Source organism: Nipponia nippon, unplaced genomic scaffold (genome assembly GCF_047370975.1).
Source record: "Nipponia nippon isolate SJK-2023a ecotype South Korea unplaced genomic scaffold, ASM4737097v1 scaffold_13, whole genome shotgun sequence".
In the NCBI taxonomy this organism is placed as follows: domain Eukaryota; kingdom Metazoa; phylum Chordata; class Aves; order Pelecaniformes; family Threskiornithidae; genus Nipponia; species Nipponia nippon.
The window spans coordinates 8303951-8324040 of record NW_028262324.1 but is presented as its reverse complement, the minus strand read 5'-3'; the positions used below and the strand labels follow the sequence as shown (position 1 = coordinate 8324040).

The 20090-nt window shown below is 39.9% G+C and overlaps 1 long non-coding RNA gene across 1 annotated transcript in view; it reads right to left on the bottom strand.

The window, feature by feature from the left end:
• LOC148056525 (uncharacterized) overlaps nucleotides 1-16095 on the bottom strand; it is a 169033-nt gene extending 152938 nt beyond the window's left edge. Inside the window, exon 1 of the long non-coding RNA XR_015703049.1 lies at nucleotides 16027-16095. This is a non-coding gene — a long non-coding RNA (uncharacterized LOC148056525). The remainder of the gene's footprint in view (nucleotides 1-16026) is intronic.
• Nucleotides 16096-20090: the final 3995 nt, after the last annotated feature.

The window sequence follows — 20090 nt, the reverse complement described above, 5'->3', positions numbered from 1 at the left end:
GTTACAGACTCATGCTTGTTGCCCAACCTGTACAAGAAATGCTGGCTGCCCCGTCACTGGGATCTTCAGAAGTGCTCAGGAAAGGCCTAGCTCTCTTCCCATCAACTTTAATGGAAAACAAGAGGAACATTTAGTGCTTCTAGAAGTCTTGTGTATTTTGTCAGCAGTTTCAGTCCCTGGGTTCAACCTTCCATTCCCTTATTTGCACTCCAAGAACCATCATCACAGAGCAATGGTTTGCATAATTACGTCCTTCATTACTTACTCAACTAGATCATTTAAATTGCTAACGTGAAACAATATTACTTGTATTTAAAAGCTAATACATGTTTTTTCCCCTCTAACCCTAGTTTTACCTTGTCTTCTTGCAAGCTATGGCACATAGGCTAGTGATCAAAGTAGCAAAGGGGAATCAGAAAATGAGGCTTTTGCCCCTCATTCTGTCCTAAGTATTGTTTTGCTACTGGGTGGGAGATTGTGCCCCGAAACTGGTTTGTGAGGTTCACCCAGAAATTTTCTGGTGGCAGCTGTGACTTAAGCACCCCTCCATTAACAGCTTATTCAGCTTCCAGATCACCTTCACCTCCATTGTAGCCTGGCTACTGATGTGGCTGCAGGGCCAACAAGTTCAGGAAGCTTAAAATTACCTTTCTTTTTTTTTTTTTCCCCCCCTTCCTTCTGGCCAGGTTGGTTTTCAGCCAGATCACTCCCTAGGTCTGCCTCACCGCGCAGTTACAAATACAACAGTGGGGTACAATGGTGGGGACTGTACATGAAGTTAAGATACAAGCAAAGATTGTAGCAAAAGTATAGGAGTTGTTTAAGCCAGTTTAATCCCTTCAGAGCAGCACCGCTATGAAGTGGCACACAGCCTACAATCACAGGTGACCCAACTGCCCTGAGCACCCTAGGCCATAACTACTCTTCAGGGAACATTCAAGGAAACCAGCACTCCTAGCCAACCATCCTTGTTTTAGTTCCTTTAAATCATACCTTTTATACCAGTATTAATATCTTTAAAAGAGCAGTGACGAGTAGCATTAAATCTTTGTTCCCTTTTTTCTCATTGTTAGTTCAATGGGCTGTTAGCTAAAACATACAAAAGAAAGGAAGACTGGCTGACTTGAGACCTGCTGAAGAGGCTTTTGCTTACACTGCCTGCATTTCTTTGTTTATCTGACTGTATTGTTTTGCTTCAATAGTTATATTTAGAGCATTCATAAAAAGGACAAAATAGTGGGTTTTTTCCAAGATGCTGTGGCTATAGCTAAGTTCTACTGAGCACGCAGGAGGCTCTGCAAACAAAGAACTGAGCAACAAAGAAAAAAGCTAGACAGAAGCTTGGACCTCCTGCCCCAGCCCAACCCAGACAAACGGCCTGGGGTGGATATTGAACATGTAAGGGTGAGCATGACAGAGGGTGATTGCAAGAGGTGGGCTGTCAAGTCTCTGTTCCTGACAGGTTTATTTTAGCGCTCATCTATGTATGTTTACTCAGTTTGAGGGCATTTTCACATGGAAGTGGATATACAAACAAGGGACTATAAGAGGATAATTCTTATTTTGCATTTGCACTTTACAAACATTACTGAATTAATTCTCCCAACACCCTGCTGTAATAGTGAAGTGGTGTAATTCAGCCGGGAAACAGACACAGAGTTCAGTGATAAATCCAAAGCACGTCTGCAAGACTCAGGGAATAAAACCTTATATTTCCTTAGTCACATCATCTCTACCAACATTCTCCCCCCACCAGATATGCAAGAGTTGAAAAAGGAGATGCAAATTTTTAGCAACTTTATTTTCACTGAAGTTTCATTGTTGTAGCTGGTGGACACACAAGTAGGCTGGAATAGCTCAGCTGTAAACTCTAAGTGCCCAGCAGACATGCAGGCAGAGAGATTCAGCCCTGACTCAAGTGAGGATGACTTACAAACTGTAATAGTAGCTAGCTGTTGTGGTTTGAGTCCTTTTTACTCTACCACCACCACATCCCACTTCGGTGTTCTCCCCTACCCCCCCCCCCCCCCCCCCAAAGGGGTTAGGCTCAAACCAAGCTATTTGAGTGAAAGACCAATTTTTTGTTCTACTTCTTCGATGAGAAGCTGCACAGAGGAACATATGCTTTCTGCAAGTATTTAAATTTTTACCATAGTATTTATTAACCTATCCTAATGTTGACTTATGCTTCAATAAGGTGTCCAAAGAAGTTGAGCAGTATACAATTGTTATAAAGAGAATGGTACATCATTGCTGATCTCAATTTGCATCAGAGAACAATCAAAGGACTTTTATGGGAGTCATTACTACAGGCACACAGTGAGTGCAGAGTCTGAAGTTAAAGCATCGCAGCAGTGGCAGAACTACCACTTTCATTTGTCACCTCAATAGAAGACATTAAAAAATATATAGGTAATGAAACTTAAGCATAACAGGTTAAGATAGCACAGATTTCTCAATGCTGAAACAAGAACAAAAAGGCAGTACAAAGCATCTGTGTCATGACAACATAGCAAGCAGGAATTCTGTAAAACCACAGGTTGGACAAAGGTATGAATTCAAGGGTGGGGGTTTATTCTTCTTCAGGATATTTCAATATTTCTGCAGTTTTCAGAGATGAGGTTTGTGACAGGTTTATCATTTTCAGCTACCTCAGCCCCATACCATCTTTCCCTCCTCCCCTTCCAAAACACATACACACTTCTGCCAGAGCTGACCATCACGTGCCAAAGCCTGCCTGTCTCTTTAGCCTCTGAAGTTGGATGCTGAAGAGGTGAGGCTGGCTTCCAGAAAAGGTCAGCTAGCGCTAACAGAGGAGACAGCCCCAGAGGTAGCTTGAAGCACTTGAAATGATAGAATAACACTTTTGAATTGGCAAAGGGGCAGAGAGAAATACACACAGGAGGAAGCGGAGGAGTCAAGACAACAGGAGACAAAAGTGAGGGGAATGGGAAGAAGGGTAACACGTATAGGGAAAGGGAGATACCAAGTATAAATAGAGAGGCACTGCATGAAGATAAGCACAATTTTAATAGCAGAGAGGGTCCAAAAGAAGACAAAGCTATAATTAGAACAGTAGTATAGTGAGTAGCAACCTCAGCCCCATACTTCCACACTTTTAGTTTTTAAACAATTTATAGCGCATTCCAAAGCCACCAAATAAGAAAAACCTCTTATATCACATCCACATACAGTGGGAGGGGGACAAAGCAGAACTAAATTTCCTCCTTCAGAGGGGGAGCTGAAGCTTCATTTCCAGGCTTTTGTTCTCTTTTGCCCACCACCCATGCAGGTTCAGCAATCTCACCACCACCATGCTTCCCCACAGTCTTTCACCCTCCGTCCTCTCCCAAAGGAAGTTGTTTACCCTTGTGTTTTCCTATCAAAGGTGGCAACACGGTGGCAAATGCATTAAAGAATGAGACAACCTGTCATCTCTTTAGACGGTCTTAAGAAAGACTGTTCTGTTTTAGTCTACCTCCAGATGTGAATGCTTCTGCCTTTCATTTTTCTCCCACCGCAATGTGCTAGCAAGGTTTCTATCTGGCAGATGCTGGAACCAGAGACATAGTAAGAGTCCTGCTAACAGCTCAGCATGTGCTTCTGCACTAGCCTCTCTCTGCCAGGTTATCTGGAACACAAGGTAGCGAGAGTCCCTGCTTAGGAGAAGGGACCAGAATCTGTCTTGACAAGTGTTTTGCATGCAGTTAAATAGACAAATGTATTCTGCTGCCAGCCTCTTGCAGGAATTTGACTTGATGCCTGTCACCAAACAGCTTCTTTTGCACTAGAAGAATTACAAAACACTCATACCCTATAATGATCAAAAAGAGAGCCCCCATGCCCACATTAGATTTCAGAGATGCAATCCACACTCCCTTGCAAGCTAATAACATCTAAACCTACACAAAATTAGGGTACGCATTTCTGAAGGGTGAAACAAATACAAAACAAACTACTACGTTATATAAAGGCCATTGGTCCATCCTCTTCTGTAGCCTGTTTGCAGCAATGCCAATCCACCTTCACAACACATTGCACCATGCATGTGTACAGTGCAAGTCTCTTTTCAATTCTACTCGTTTGTGATTAATCTCTCATATAGAGCAGAAAGGACCATATAGCTCAAACTGTTTTTAAAGCTAATGCTGTCTAGACACACTCAGCCTGCATGCAAGTATCTAATGTGACTCCTACCAAACTATTTCAGTGCTGCTTTGTAGCAGTAAGGCCCAACAGAGAAGTATCCATTTTATATTGTGTAGTTCATTAGCTATTTTTTAATTTCACTAGTTGGTTTCATGTTATGGTCAAGTAGGAGTCCATTAGAATACTTGTTATTGTGCACGATTAGAAACTCTCATTTTAGAAGAGCTTGAAAGTAATGGTGGCATTCATTTGTTGCAAATGCAAGCTCTCAAGAGACAAAATAATTCTTTTCCTTATTTCACCTTCTGTATCACTTTATTTCCACTATGCTCTTTTTCAGATCATACAGTGCACCCAAACCTCAGAATCACAAATAAAGACATTAACAGTAAAAAACAGCTTTCAGTCTCAGCTAGAGATTGTGCCTCTCTAGTTATCAACACTAAATACTGCAATTAAAGACTTAAAAAAAGACACTAGCAATTTACATGACAAGAACTAACAAAGCCTGCTTTTTATGGATTTGTATCTTGTAGTCAATTGAAACCCAAGAGGCTGCAAGATCCACCTGAAGCTACCCCTGCTGCTGGAGCATCCATAAAGGATTCCCCAGCTTCCTTATGCCCAATGAGTTTATACAACAAACTGTCCTTCAACCATTATCTCTTCCCCCTCCCTTTGGCCACCCATTTTCACCCAACTTACAGAAGCCCTGTTATCCCTCTCAGCTTCAGCACTAACAGGTTTTTGTTGATATTGCTTAAATTTATTACCCACCATCAGTATTATTGCATTTAGTTTCTTTCCACAGGAAATCAAGCAAAAGAACACACTTAAATATATCTTCCCTTTCTTGGTCCACTTGCTCAATCACCACTGCAATGCAAACAGATTGCCCAAAGAGGCTGCAAACTCTCCATCCACTGAGATATTCAAAACTCAGTTGAAGATCCTGAACAAACCGATCTGACTTTGAAGCTAGATCTAAATTCAAAGCTCGTGCCTCCTTTGAGAAGATAGGTTGTACCAGATGAGCTCCAGAGTACCTTCTAATCTAAGTTTGCTATGCTCCTAGTAGGATCAACAGTTCTGAGCACTTCTAATAAGCTTCCTACAACATTTAGGCACCTAAATGGAGTCCTCTATTAAAAATTACTAATGAACAGTACAGCAGAGTCTGGAAGCAGGTCAGGAAGGATGTTGGAAATACTCCCCTCTCCATATTGCAGCAGCCATTCCACGATTGACAAACATTGCACGTCAAGTTATTCACTATCTAAAGCATCCATACTAAACATTCAACAACCCCTCAGCCCACGAGCACAGCACATTAGGGTACCTTTCCAGTACTTCTGCAAGGCACCAGGTGCAGTGTCATGTAAACCAAAAGTCAAAAGCAGCTAGCTAGAACACCAGTTTCTTCCATGGCTCCCTCATTCTTTGACCTCTTGAAGAAGAGGAAGACAACAAATTGACTGAGCCTCAACAACTCATCTCATAGGCTTCCAAAAATGGTAACAACTTTGTCACTTCTGGCTATGACTGAATTTAAGTTGGCAATTCTGCCAACCCTCTGAGCCATCCAGCCCCTCGTGCCTTTCATTTTTTAGGATATGGTTAGATTAGCCCATCCATTATAAATATGACACAGCAGTACCCACAAGCATTACAGAGTTTTCAGCATTTCAGCTAAAAACCCCATTTTGGAAGGATTTACAGCTTGGCTGCAAGAGTGGCGTCTGGCTGAAACGTGGCATACAAAGTCTCGCCATAAGAGCCCAGCCGTTTAATAATAAATCAATTTGGCTATTTTTATATTAGAAGGCTGAAAAATACAAATGAAGTTTACCATTTGCTGACACATCTTTGATCTCAGAAGGAATGTGAATTCCACAGGCCAACTCTTCAGCTGATGTAAATCAGCATAACTACACTGGCATCAGTGGACCTCCAGTGATTTACGTGCTACAAATTTGTCCCTGTATTTATTAATGGAATATTTGTAGTTAGCTTTCGGGTCAAATCTTTGCTGTTGATGTAACCTACTGGAATCAATGGGGAGTTGCACATACAAATGCAGAAAAAGACTTATGTTTCTTTCTTCCCACTCCTGATTATTTAATTTTTAATTAAAATAAAATTGCAGAGAACAAGCCTAATCATAGAGAACTGAGAGTAGGCAGTGCATATCTCGGTTGAGACCATAATGAGATTTACAAGGCAGCTGTAGGACGTGCATCAATCGCTACTTTTTAATCTTTATAGATTGATCCACATGGCAATCTGTGCTATTGTTGATCCATATTTACACCACAAGCGTATATTTGAGTAATTTCAGAGGGAGGCCATGCTGAAACTTAAAAAAAAAAAATCTCTGAAAAACACAGAGGCCAAAGATTTGGCATTATATTCAGGACCTTCTCTTCCTTCCTCCTCTTCCCCATACTATCTCCTACCTATTGCTTGCTTTGTGTTGCAGAAAGGGCTAAATCTTCTCTGCCTCAGCTTCTTCAAACCATGCATGTGCAGAGTGTCAGCTACTGAAAAGACCGGCTAGTATCAAGGGAGCAAGATAAGGCACTAAAGCCAAAAGCCAGAACATCCAAGCTCAATTTAAGTCTGCCCCAATTTCCTCTGCCACATAGGGTAAGTTCTGTCACCTTTTGGCACTGTTTCCCTCCCCTCCCCCTGCCATAAAGCTAAATGGGACTAATGATATTTACTAAACTGTGTGTGGAGCTGGGATTTATGTATGACATATGCTAAACATACCATCTATTTGCATGTTTATGATTGCACATGCCATCATAAATGCAAGGTGGAACTGCCTTTGCAAATGCATCATTTTACAAACATTTCTGAAAACCTGAGTATCATCTGGGTTATTGACCAGATCTTTTTAAAATAAGTAGTATTTTGTATTTAGTGATACTATAAACACAAAACATTTACTAACACTCAGCACATGCAGTGCCTGTCTATTATGGTGTGAGCAGAAAGCACTGTAACATTAATTGATGTAATGCCCAAGATAGAAATGTTTGCTTGTTTCACTCAGTACATTTCTTCATTTGCTGAATAATTCAGCTTCTATACAGGCTTAGCTGACCTTTGCTTGATAAAGTCATATTTCTAAGCATTTGCTTGCATTTGGTATTTTTAATCAGGTTCAAGTCCACTCACTACACATCAGAGCTGAGAATAATGATGCAGATACATGTTTTAGCCAAATGATGTTCCTTATAGCGCACACACTTCCCCCAAATCACTGAGTTGTTAACTAAAGTGTAAGAGAATTTATGATGCTAAATAAAACCAGAAAAAAAAAGATGTTTTAATAAGATGAAAATCCAAATGTTAAAATAATGAGCCATCTGTATGGGTGGCCCTCTCCTGAGGGATGCCAAGAGCTTTACCATCTGTGAAACATTTACCAGCTGTTTCCTTCCTTTTTCGTGAGAACATAAGAAATCCTTGCAGTTGGTGTTTCTAACTGACACATCCTAGCAAAGGAAACAGGTTTGTTCAATGTCAGGGACCTCTCATGAAAGCTAGCCTGGCTGGAATTAACCTAATATAATATTTTGGTAAGCATCACTGTTCCCTGTTTCAAAAAGGTCTTCCCAAACAATGGTCCAGCAGGCCACTGAGCACTCTGGAAAATGGAAGAGGCAGAAAACAGCCCACGAACCACAAACCAGTTTCAGGAAAGAGAAGATATATTGAATATTTGATCTGAAAATTTCTTTACTGTTTTGCTTTTTTTAAACCCTAATCTGTTGCAAGGATTCAGGATAAATTTGTAATCCATATGAAGCTCAAAGGCACCTGAAATAAATAAGTATAACCCAAGTACAGAACCAGGCCATGCTTTCTCTCCTCTGATCCCTGTTTCACATTCCTGCAATCAGCATAGCCCTGCAGCTTTTGACCCGACACATACTCAGTGCAAGTGCGTTATGTAGGGTCCTGGGATCAGACAATCACGCTCCGAAAGATTTTAGTTTGCAGCACACACAGACCAAAGGCTACAAAATAAAGACAAGTTTAATCCATGAAAGGATATATTGGCTTGTATTTATTTGTATCCTGATGCGCTGTAGTCCTAATTGCACAACATTTAATTATTTCCTTAGTGTTCTCTTATTTCGTTAGCTGCCAATGTGAATTGAAGAGAATATAACTTAAGAAGCAGAATTCGCTCTTAAATTCCAAGCTGATAAAATTTGCCCATAGGAGTGATAAAGGTAGTTTCTATGAAGTATTCGGTTATGTTTTCAAAAGTTAATTTTTCAAGAGACTTGTGAAGTGAGTCAGGGAAAAAAAAAAGAAAATCAGCATCTGATCAAGTTGACAGTCTACGTGGTTGTGTAAAGAGCAATATTTGGTTATCATCTATATGCCAAACACCACGATATCCTGTACTTCACAATTATGAAAATTGTAACAGACATGAAAACAGACATCAGTTCTACACAAGACACTAGCAGCACCTGCCACAAACAAAGGACCATTTTTCTCAGTAAAAGTTTCCTCTCCCTTCCCTCACTCCCTTTCCCCAAAAGGGAACATCAGCCATAGCATGAAAAAAATGAAGGAGGTTTGTCATTTCTTGTGTGGGGATGCACCAAGACACTTGAGTGGGGACACCACTGAATGGAGCAGACAGCAGCGTGAACATATCGGGAAAGACTTCTGACACAGCACCCAGAGAGTTCCCTTTTGCTTGCAGGGGAACATCCCTGCACAAGTTGCAGAGCTGCCTCTGGAGTGAGGAAACTCTGTCCCACCACTGATCCCACTCAGCCCAGGGCTCACATGTTGGCTGTACATACTACAGCAACCCCAAAACCTCTTCAACTTGTACCTATCACAAGGCAACCTCCATAATCAGTTCTGCAATACCCGATAGCCGATTCCCATTTTCCAAGAGCTAAGTACAGAAAAGTTGCCTCCATACATAGGCTATCTATACCGCAAGTGACATTAAAAAGCATAACCTTTACAATTCAGTTAGGTAATACCAGAATGACAAAAAGGCAGCATATAGTGGGCACAGTCAACATAAACACAAGTAGACCCTTGGGCAGGTATCCTCTATGAATCTACAGCACGAAAGCACTAGAAGTCTGCATGACACTGAGAAACACCTGCAAAAGCCGTTACTAGAGTTGCTCTGCACCTTTCAGCAGCGAGCCGTAAGCCAACAGCTTAGATCACACTAAGGGCCACAGAAGAATTCCTCTCCTTGAAATCAGCATTGAGTCAGAGTTACCCAAGAAGAGCAACATGCAGCTGATTTCCTTTGCTGCAGGATCTGTTCAGTATGTAGTTAAATTTAAGTGTTAAACTTGTTTCATTATACCTAATGCTTCTTTCGTTGATATTGGAACCATTTTTCTTTAAGTTAAAAAACACCCAAATAGAAACACTTTGAAGAGGCAAGTACCAGCAAATGGAATAAAAGGGCACCAGGCATTTGGAAGCAGGAGTGAATGACTCTCCCAAAACACAGCTAGAACATCCCAAACTGAGGACAGACCTAATTAAGTAAAACTGTAAAAAGGATAACCTCAAGATCTCCAGGACTGGCTACAGTAGCGTATTTGATACTTCATTTATTATGATACCATGTCAATCTGCAATGTATGGAAAGACCTAGACATAAACCTGCGATTCCAATTTCCCTCCATAACTTAAGAAATCATACTTTGCCAGTAAGAGTTGTAGGTACTTTTTATTAAACCACTGAGTACTATGAAGCATAGTTCTACAGCTACCAAAAAATACCAAGACATAAAACACAGCACGGATATTAAGCAAGCACAAATGAAAAATAAAGGAATCATTTGTGTCCTCTTGGGCAAACCAACTTTCCCAATATAGCACCCATACTGTCAATAAAAAAAACTGGCTTTGCTCATGGGAATGAAAACTTAGAACTTAAGTTTTAAGTAATAGCAAAGAACATCACAAGATTTTTGCTAGGCATCTTCCCAATAATTTTAGAATGGGTTCTAATACCGAATGGTACCAAAGAGCTTATGATCTGTTCTTCAAAGAGGATCTACAAGGTTTGGTAGCTTGCACAATGTTTTAGAGCATAGTTATATCACTTTCAAATAAATCGATCTTTTATCAGAAAATCTACAGTCTTCAAAAGATGGTGAAAATTAAGTTTCATGCCATCCTTGAAAAGTAAGTCCTGGAAAATATTGTATCAATAATTATTCCCAGAGAAACTGAGGCATGAAGTAATACAGAATTATTTTCAGGCTGTTGCATCTATGCTTGCCTCAAAAACATCAAATCAGCTCAGCTAGATGGAAGTCCTAATGGTACCATAGCCCTTATATTCTTCTTCAAGTGTTGCAAAATCCTCGGGATACAGGATGGTATAGAAAACGCGGGTTGCTTGAGTGCTACCTGTTCAGAGAAGTACCTTCTTCTGAGGTCAAGTGATTTTAATTCATTATATCCTCTAGTGACCTGAGCCCATAACAGCATCTACGCTTACATGAATGTTATTAGTATGTGCTTAAAAAGGGATCAGGAAAAAGCTAACACTGACTGCATTACACGCTGTGTTCCCCTGCTAGCATAAGATTAAGGTCATTGGCAGGGCAGACCATGTATGTGTAAAGTTTACACTGCAGATATCTTCACTGGTTTGCTGAAGTGCTCATAATTTCAGGCACTCAAATACTCTTCAACTTTGTGAGTACAGAACATATGCAATTAATCAGAAAGCCATTACTAACAAAAAAATTGAGTTTGTAGGTGTATGAAATCCTGCATATCTTTTAGGATTTATAAAAACCCACAGCCGAGTCTGCTATTTAAGACAAATAACAGCCAGGTTTTAAAATTAAGCAATCTCAGTTTTTTGTTGCTATTTTGAAGTCTCTCAGGGTGATTTTCCATGGTTTTAAATTCCTTACATGGCATCAAGCATAGCATGCATGTATACGCATTTGTATGTGTATATTAGCTCATTTTGTTCTTGGTTCTAGTTCTAAAGAACAAATATTGCTCTGAACAAAGCCCATCTTGAATACTACCCATCCACATGCAAACAAGGAAAGCCTCACTTTGCATTTGAACCACCTGTATAACTGAGAAAGCCTTAAGCCTTGCTTTTCCATTTTGGAAGCTAGCAGTTGTAGCAGTTATTACTTCTAAATGACACCAGTTACAGCATTCAATGTATAAATTCTAGATTACAAAAACTGTTTGTAACCATAGCCTCTTTTCTGTGCTCCTGGAAACGCTCCGACTGCTGTAAGCTGCACAGCGGGTTGGTAAGAATGCGACAGAACAGACTCCAAGTAACACCAAGGTGACACGGGTAGGGTTACTGATGATTTAATGGGCTGCACAGTGCTCCTGGTTAGTAGGCGTTTGAGATGTAAACTCAAAGAATCCAAGCACTCAGCATAGCTAAAGATGCTATTTTACTTGTTGGACGGGTACCTGTCTTAACCAGAGTATCCTGAACAAATTCCAGCATAGGTAACTGCATTCTGCTTTAGCAAATTCTCCCTACATTTCCCGTTAGGAAAGGTATGCGTCATTTTTGTCTTTGTGCTGCTCCCATGAAAGGGGTGAACAAAGGCAGGAGTACTTTTTGACACATAGGTGGAAAAATGGGCTTGTAGGTAGGTAACAGTGAATATTAACATTTTAGATGGAGGCCCCTGCACAGTTCACTCGGGGATCAGCGGTACTCTGCCATGAGCTACAGGAACCACTTGGTATACGGCAAAGAGAAACAGAGACTCAGTCCAAGTACTGGGGCTGCACCACTACAAAGCTCCGCGTGTACTGATCGTTAACGCTACCTTTACCGCACAAGGAAAGCTCCTGTTCTTTCTCTCCTAGTTCCAGGTAACGTGTCTATCTTACCACAGTAAGTGCTCAGAGAAGAACTACCGCTAACCAAGAGAAGAACAGACTCAGACCCCATATTTGTACATTTGCCTGGGATGAATGGCTCTATAAACCTTTTAAGTCCGTGTGCATCCTGTGTAATCAATGACACTAAAGTGAGTCACTGACTTTCAGTGGATGCATTGAAGACCGAGTGAACTACCACATCAATATACAGAGAGAGAGAGAGAGACTTCGCTCCAGCATTTCTGCCCAGCTGGGAATTTCAACCAAGTAGGTGCTTTGGAGTTGCTCTTGACCAACAGGTTTCATCTAACAACAAATGCCACTGTACAATTTATATGCTTGAATACACTTAAAAGTATCATCTCTTCTGGTCCAAAGGGTCCTTAAGAAGAGCTATAGGACAGGAGTAATAACACATATGCAGGCAGACTGATGTTTCTGCATGCAGAAGGACATTTCTTCTTATTATTTTTATGTGAATGACCAAAATGGAGCTGTTTGAAAAAATCCCCTGCAAGTATTCATGGTTTTCCTGACCCTGCTCTTCTCCTATTGGTATAATATTTATGATCTTGTGTATCTTAATTCTTCCATTGAGAGTCTTATGCTGATTCACAGACCAGGTGCTGTGTAGGTGGGTGCTGTGTGGGTTTCCCCTCTGCTCAGATGCCTGAACTGCAAGAGCTAAGCATCGTGTTCAGCCAGGCCTGAACACCCTTTGAGCCAAGATTAACAATCTGTGCCAAACTATGGAGGCAGCCTGGGATCAAAACACCTTTTTTAAACTTTTGTTAATATCTAGTTATATAAATAGTACAAATCTGTCCATAAAAAAATATCTCTTAATCACTTGTGCAGTCAGGCAAACTTACAGCTCATTTGCCAGAATGTCACCGAACAGTAGATGCCCATCCTTGACCTCACAGTAATTCATTATTACTTAACTCCACTGATTTCAGTGGAAGGCATCAGAAATCTCATCAAGGGGGGGGGGGGGAAACAAACAAAAAAACACCACAGAAAACCTGTATTTTTTGGCACTTCGTTAAGAACTCATTTGTGAGCTACGAATAGTTGCTGTTTTCCTCAAGTTTCAAAGGAGGATCTGCTTTATACCTTTTTTTTTTAGTTTATTAATTATACAATCTCAACAGTCCGCTAGGATCTTCCTCCAAAGAGAGGGGCACTTAGTACCAGCATATTTCCCAGTGCTCTCCAGAACCTCCTTCAGCTTCTTAACAGGGGGAAGGCACCTACGTTTAGTATCTGGACTGTATTTCTGAAACTCTGGACTCCACCAAAGCCCCCATTTACCTCTCCACTGTGAATCCTCATGGGTCATCAGTCTCTTTTACTAATTCTTTGGTAAAAACACATACAAAAACCAATGTAAAATTCAAATATGACTGGGAAGTACATTTCGTATTAGACTGCCTTGAAACCTACTGCAGCTTTTTGCAAAACTATACCCATGTTCTCCCAAGTTCTTGGGCACATCTGGAGTTTCACAGTTTTGGATCAAACCAGATGACAGCAGTCTGTCAAAAGACAGCCAGAAGCCCATCAAACAGATATGCAAAAGAATTAAATGAAGAAAACTCTTTTGAACCCAAAATAGAATTTTCTGTAACACAGAAATAGTTCTTTTTCCAAACTTCCTTTCATGAAAAGGACAGAAAGTTAATTCTTTCTGTCTGAAAACAACACATTGGCTTTACTGATGACAGTCTTTAGAAATAGAAAGGCAAGAACATTTACATAGCTGTAAGATCATTTTACACATGTGAAACTAGTGTTCACCTTGTGCGTGTTAGGGAGATGGGACTGACACCACACCAGGGTTTGTGGTCACCTTCGGGGGACCCAGTTCCGACCCAAAAGTTTTACATCTCAGGTACAGAAAATCTTAACTCAAAACACTGTTTTGGACTGAAAAGCCAGCTGAGCTTGTTCAGGAAGGGCTTCTGGCTTGTTTTGAGATATGGTGGTTCAGAGCATTGTACTTGGCCTCAGAAATCTAATTGTACCTAAATTAAGACCCAAAACTGATCAGGATGGATTAAAGCCTAGTGGAATTCTGGAACAGAGCTTTCTTGCTCTGTCCTTTACTAATATTTTTCCAAACTGCTTTTTGGCAATCCTTTCATTTTTGCACCCAGTTTTCCCTGTAAATGAGCAGTGAAATTCCAAGGGACTCTATCAGGAGTTAAAATCACTCAGTATATATTTGCCAGCGCATGCAGTGTTTATTTTTAAACAGTGCCAAAAGTGTTTATAGATAGAAACAACAGGACAACCCATAATTAAATAACTGTTTCTGCTACATCTGCTATTTAGCAACTTGAAGGAAAATAATTTCCCAACAACAAATAGGAATGGTCAAGAAAGCTCTCAAGTTTGGGCCCATTATTACCATATAAAACAACATATTAGTTGCTTAGCTACCAATCATAAAAGAAGCCCAATTAAAAATGAAAGAATCTTAACTAGCTGCATGGAATATAAAAGTGAAAAGTTAAAAGCTGTCAGGTGGTTAGTGGAGAGAATACTGAGAAGTGATTGACAAACTGGGCTTGCTTTGCTTCAAATTTGGCTTTGATTCAATAAATGATTGACACACTGATGTCGTCTGAAATAGCAGATTGTGCTTTGGAGAGGCTATTTAGCAGCCCATTGATTGACAGGTTACTAAAATTGTCCCATGGACAGAGGTAACCAAACAGAGCTATATTTTGACAGGTGGGCTTTTTTTTTTTTCCACCTGTATTTACTATACAGTTTATATTAAAAGCAGAAGTAGAGAAAGGCCCATAAAAGTGTCATTCAATTTCCATGAAAATGGTTTGATGTCTCCTTTTGTAATATTGTTCCACAAAACTAGAATTCCATTCCCCCATTAAGTATCCTGCTTTTGATGGAAGACTCTCAACGCCAAACTGAACAGCCTCAGACATCTTTTTCAGAAACGGAGACGTATTGTGAACATGAAAGTGTTTGCCCATTTGCACACCAAGCACCCTCACGTTTGCAAGGCAGGAACAAGTAATATAACCAAACATGTTTCCTAACCAGTAGCAGGTAACAAGGTTCAGTTCAAGGGGGATGAGGTATCATCCTAACACTTGGTCTCACCAGTTCCCATAAGCTAAGGATGGGGCGGATCAGCACCTGAATTTGAGATCTACAACCCTGAGTAAGACTGAGGGTTTGTAAGAACTCATTCAATGTCCTCTGAAACAGGTGTGAGCCAGCACATGATGATGCACAGAATTTTGGCACTAGTGACACAGGTGCTTCAGAAATGCCTGATGAATTAGGAACAAAAAAAAAATATTCTGACCAGTGACAGCCATTAAAAAACTCCCAGTACTTTTTTTTAATCAAAGAAAGAGCACCGCACAATATTTTTCCTGAGTAAGCATAAAAACAGCATTATTCCTCTCCACTGTTAGCCTCCAGACTCCAAAAATACTAGTTTTCTAGGTTTATTATCACTCTTATTTTTGACACTTTTAATACAAAACCAATTACTATTATTAAGCAATAAGGCTTTCTTGTCTCCTTTTTGTTCCTAAATTTCCAATTAGGAAGCATGTTGCCTAGTTTGTCTCACAGTTTTTATTCTTACCATTTTAGACTTCCACAAAACTTTAATGTTTCTGATCTGCTTCTTTTGTAACTCTCAGCCATTTACACAGATTGCTCTCTGCTTTCCATCTTCAGCTTCTTAATTGCATGTGATTCACTGATAAAACTCCTTTTTATTTAACTCAAAGAAATTTGCATGTTGTTTGCAGACAAAACACTAAGGATATGCACTTACTTTAGGTGTAAGCAACCTAAGTTAGATACCTGAGTTCGCAGGTTACACTCTCTACTTAGAGAGAGAGAAAGAGATTGTTTCCTTCAGAGAAACTCCTTCACAGCACATATTCAAACCAGACTATAAAAAAAAAAAAAATATTACTGATAACCACCTACCTGACAGAGCCAAGACAGGATCTACATCTGAAGGTAGAAAACAGCCACCAAAGTAAATGCCCTGAGTTTAGCCACTACAGTTACAGGCAGGTGTAGAAGCTCACCTAAGTACTCCCATGCTCCCCAGCAGCTGCTGCTCGTGAGGGCAATTGGCGGTGTCTACTGGAAACACCTGGAGCAGAGCTGGTGAGTCCCACCCAAAAATGCAAAATCAGGCCTCTGGGCCTGGTGCACAAATGTTTTCACTAACATTCAGAATTTTTTGAAAGTTCTTCTGTAGAAAGAAAAAAATATTTCCAATTTTTCTGGGCCTTCCTTTAGTTTTCATATGGAATTACTGCTTTTTGCTGTATGAAAACTTTGTCCCTTTTATCAATGAGGTTTGTTTTATTAAAATTATCTTTCAATTAAAATCATATTAAGCATTTTGTCCCTTTTAGTGCCTTTAGCATTTAAGTTAAACTTTCTCTGCACTGTTGATTAAACAAATGTGCTAAACTGTGTTTGTCCATGTATCTTTTCTTGATATCAAAAAAAAATCCCAGTATGGCTCAGTGGGTGACATGGTTTACTACAAGTGGCAACACAGAGATTACAGATTCTTGAAGTATTTAGCACCTCACCTTTTTCCCAACCACTATCAGAGACAGAATACTAGAAGCTTTAGGAAGTATCAGTATCGTTTTAGCCCCCAAAATATCAGATACATCAATTATTCCAATTGCCAGCATAATTTTATTCTCTAACTATAAATGATAATAATAAATAATCATACCAATAAAAGAAAGAATAGGCTTACACGGCACAAACAATTCATTTATGGCATAACGGATAGCATACATCCCAATACCATGGTGACTGGGTGCTTTATAATGAAATTATCCAGATAGATAGGGGTATTTGCATACTTTGTCAAACTGACACTGCTGTAGCCATTTTAAAAGCAACTTTAGTCCCAAATATCTATGCCTTCACCTTGTTTTCTACTCAGGGCAAGCAGCTTCTAACCCAAAGTTTCCTGTAGATGTTTATCTGGTTTTGTCAACTGTGTAATATATTTTCCACAGTTTATCTACTCTCTTTATTTGGATGGCTCCTCAGTCTTTAAAAGGAAGAGAGAAATACAGCATCAAAGAGCTCCCAATATTTACTCACCTGTCTTTGTAAGTGGCCTGGCCTCTCCCATCCCCTTACTGCTTTCAGAAGAGGAGAGATGTTCTACTTCCCAAAAGAAAACTGCTTCTGCCTTCTTTTTGTGCCTCCTCCAGAAGATACAACCTCACAACCTCTCAGCTACTGGCAACTAACAGACAAGACCTTTCTAAGTATGAATTTCATATGGGCACAGGATTCCTTAGAAACATTGCTCTCTAAAAGAAAAGGCCAAATGTAGTCCTTGTGTTTTTCGTTTCCCTCATTCCCAATTATAGTATGCACAGTCATTTTTTCGATTCACTAGAAAAAAACCCTGATATCATCTTCAAACTTCTACTTTGCAGTAAGGTATTCAGCAGTTAGGCAGGCACTGCATAAAACATGTCCATTTTGTAATTTAACATTCATATTTTTAAAAATCTATTAAAACATATTTTTCAATGAAATATGATATTTTAGGAAAAAAGTTTTTGGAAGAACACTGCCTTCTGGATGTTGCTTTTTCACCCTAAAAATGGCAGTTCTCAGTTTTTCTTTTTTTTCAATGATGTCTTTTTCCAAGGACTCTTCTGAGACTACAGTCCATTTCCTGCCCAGTTCCAGCTGATTGTTATTATTTCAAAAAATTCTAAAGATGTTGTTATTTTTTAGAAAAGAAAATAAATCCACTAGTCCAATGTGCCTGCTGATTAGGGACTTAACTCAAAATTCCACTGAAGAAAATAGGAGGTTTGTGGATTGCAGTATGATAGACTTTTAGATCAAACCAATTCAATTAGCTGCTTTTGCTGTTTTGATGGGGAAACGATATTATAGCGTTGCCGTGCTTATTTCAGAAAAAGTGGCGTGTTTATCGTTGGCTTTTTTAACTGGAGATTTGTTGTGATTTAAAGAAGGAAAATTCAGTTCCTAAAATGAGAGCTTCTAGGCTGTTTCAGTCTGCAGTAGGTTTGCAAGGCTGAATTACAAATTCTGGAAATAGGATGTCATAGTTAAAAAATGCATGGTGAGCCTTATGTATAGTTCTGAATGAGATCTTATGTGATATTTTAGCTGATGACATTGTGATGGAAGATGAACCACAGATGTGGCTGGAGAAGGTAGCGGCAGCCAGAGCTGTGCAAACCATTGCACTGTTTTAAATTCTTGTTACTTGGCCACAAAAGATTATTTTTTGCAGTTAGATGGGAGTTCAAACTGAAATGCCTTTTTTGCAGCCAAAAGGTGAATCCTTTAGCTGAAGATTAGACGGCAAGGGGCTCTGGAAATGCTGCCCGCTGTTACTCAAAGTACAAATTATTAGCAATACCAGGATTTCATCCCGGGAGGTGAAATTTAACCCTCCTTACCACCCCACCAAACTGGAGTAACTGAACTATGTGCAGAGAAATGCCTGAAAGGGGGAAAATGGATTTTGCCCCAGTGCTGCTGTTCTACCCCTTTGTAGGGAAAAAGACTGTTGTATAGCATGGCAAGGAATATTTCTACAAAAAATCCCAAATATATATTCTGTAAACAAATGAGTATTTGTCTAAATGTGAAAAACGTGCAGAAAAGAGCTCCTTATAGTGACCATGAACACACAGGGAAAAATTATAAAGAGAAAGTCACAAAATGAGATACAACTAGAAAGGAACATAATAAGAAGAAAGTGTTTGGTAAGTGCCTTCTCTACACAGGAAAAGACCTAGGAAAGATTACATCTGTCACTCAGCAAAGAGAGAAAGCTTTTGACAGATCACCCTAAGAAAGCCTTTTTTACTTTCATCTTTGCTACGGGAATCAGCTGTGATCAGATTGCAAAAATAATCAAGACCGGTGTCAGAATAGTGGGAGCTCTGGCTACAGTAGGAAGAAGAGTTTCAAGAGCACTTAGAAAGCATATAGATCAGGTCAGGCCATTAAACTCATCTTAGAAGAATTTCAGAACTACCAGTGATCATCCCTGAAGACCTGTGGAGGACCAATGGTTTCCAGAAGACTCAGACCACTGCAAACACAGCAGCTATCTTTAAGATGGAAGAGTGGGAAGAGGCTATCGGGTCATCTTACCTTCTGTTCATATAAAAATACTGGGACAAAATAATCACATTATCCATAAGAAACCTAAAATAAGGTTTTTGGAGATGAACAACAGACAACACAGATTTATTCAGGATAAATTATGTCAAACCTGCTGAATCTCATTCCATGACAGTGTGACAGACCTTGTGGACAGGGAAGTCATATACCTTGACTTCTGTAAGCTTCTACCACTGTCTCACATAACAGGCTCACATCAGTGAGCTACGGGATATCCTCCAGATGACATTACTGCAGGGGGCTGGAAGAGGTTGGAAAATCATGCTCCAAAATTATACCTTCATGGCCCACTGTCAGGCTGGAATAATGGCTGGCGTGGGTCCTGGGCCCAGCAATATCCAATACTTTTATTAATGTCTTAGAAGGTGGAACAGAAAATACTTTGCATGATATCTGCAGATGGTACCAAGCTAGGGGGAACGGCAACAGCCTTTGAAGACAGCATTATAATACAGAATTATCTTGACAAATTGCAGAAACAGTCTGAAAAAATAGGATGCAATTCAAGATGAATCAGTGCAAAGTTGTCACTGATGCATAATCAGCTGTTCAAATATAGGATGGGGACAACTGATTACAAAGCAGTTCTGCAAGAAAGCATCTGGGGTTACAGTGAATCAGAAGCTGTACATGAGTCAACAGTGTCATGCTGTTGCAAAAAGGGCATATGTCAAACTGGGACATATAAACAGGAGTGTCATATGTTAGACATGTGAAGTAATCCCATTTGGTGCCGGGAAGATTTCAAACGCAATCCAGCACCCAGTTTTCGGCACTGCGCTTCGAAACATATGTTGTCCAGCCACAGAACAATGAAAATAGTGCCA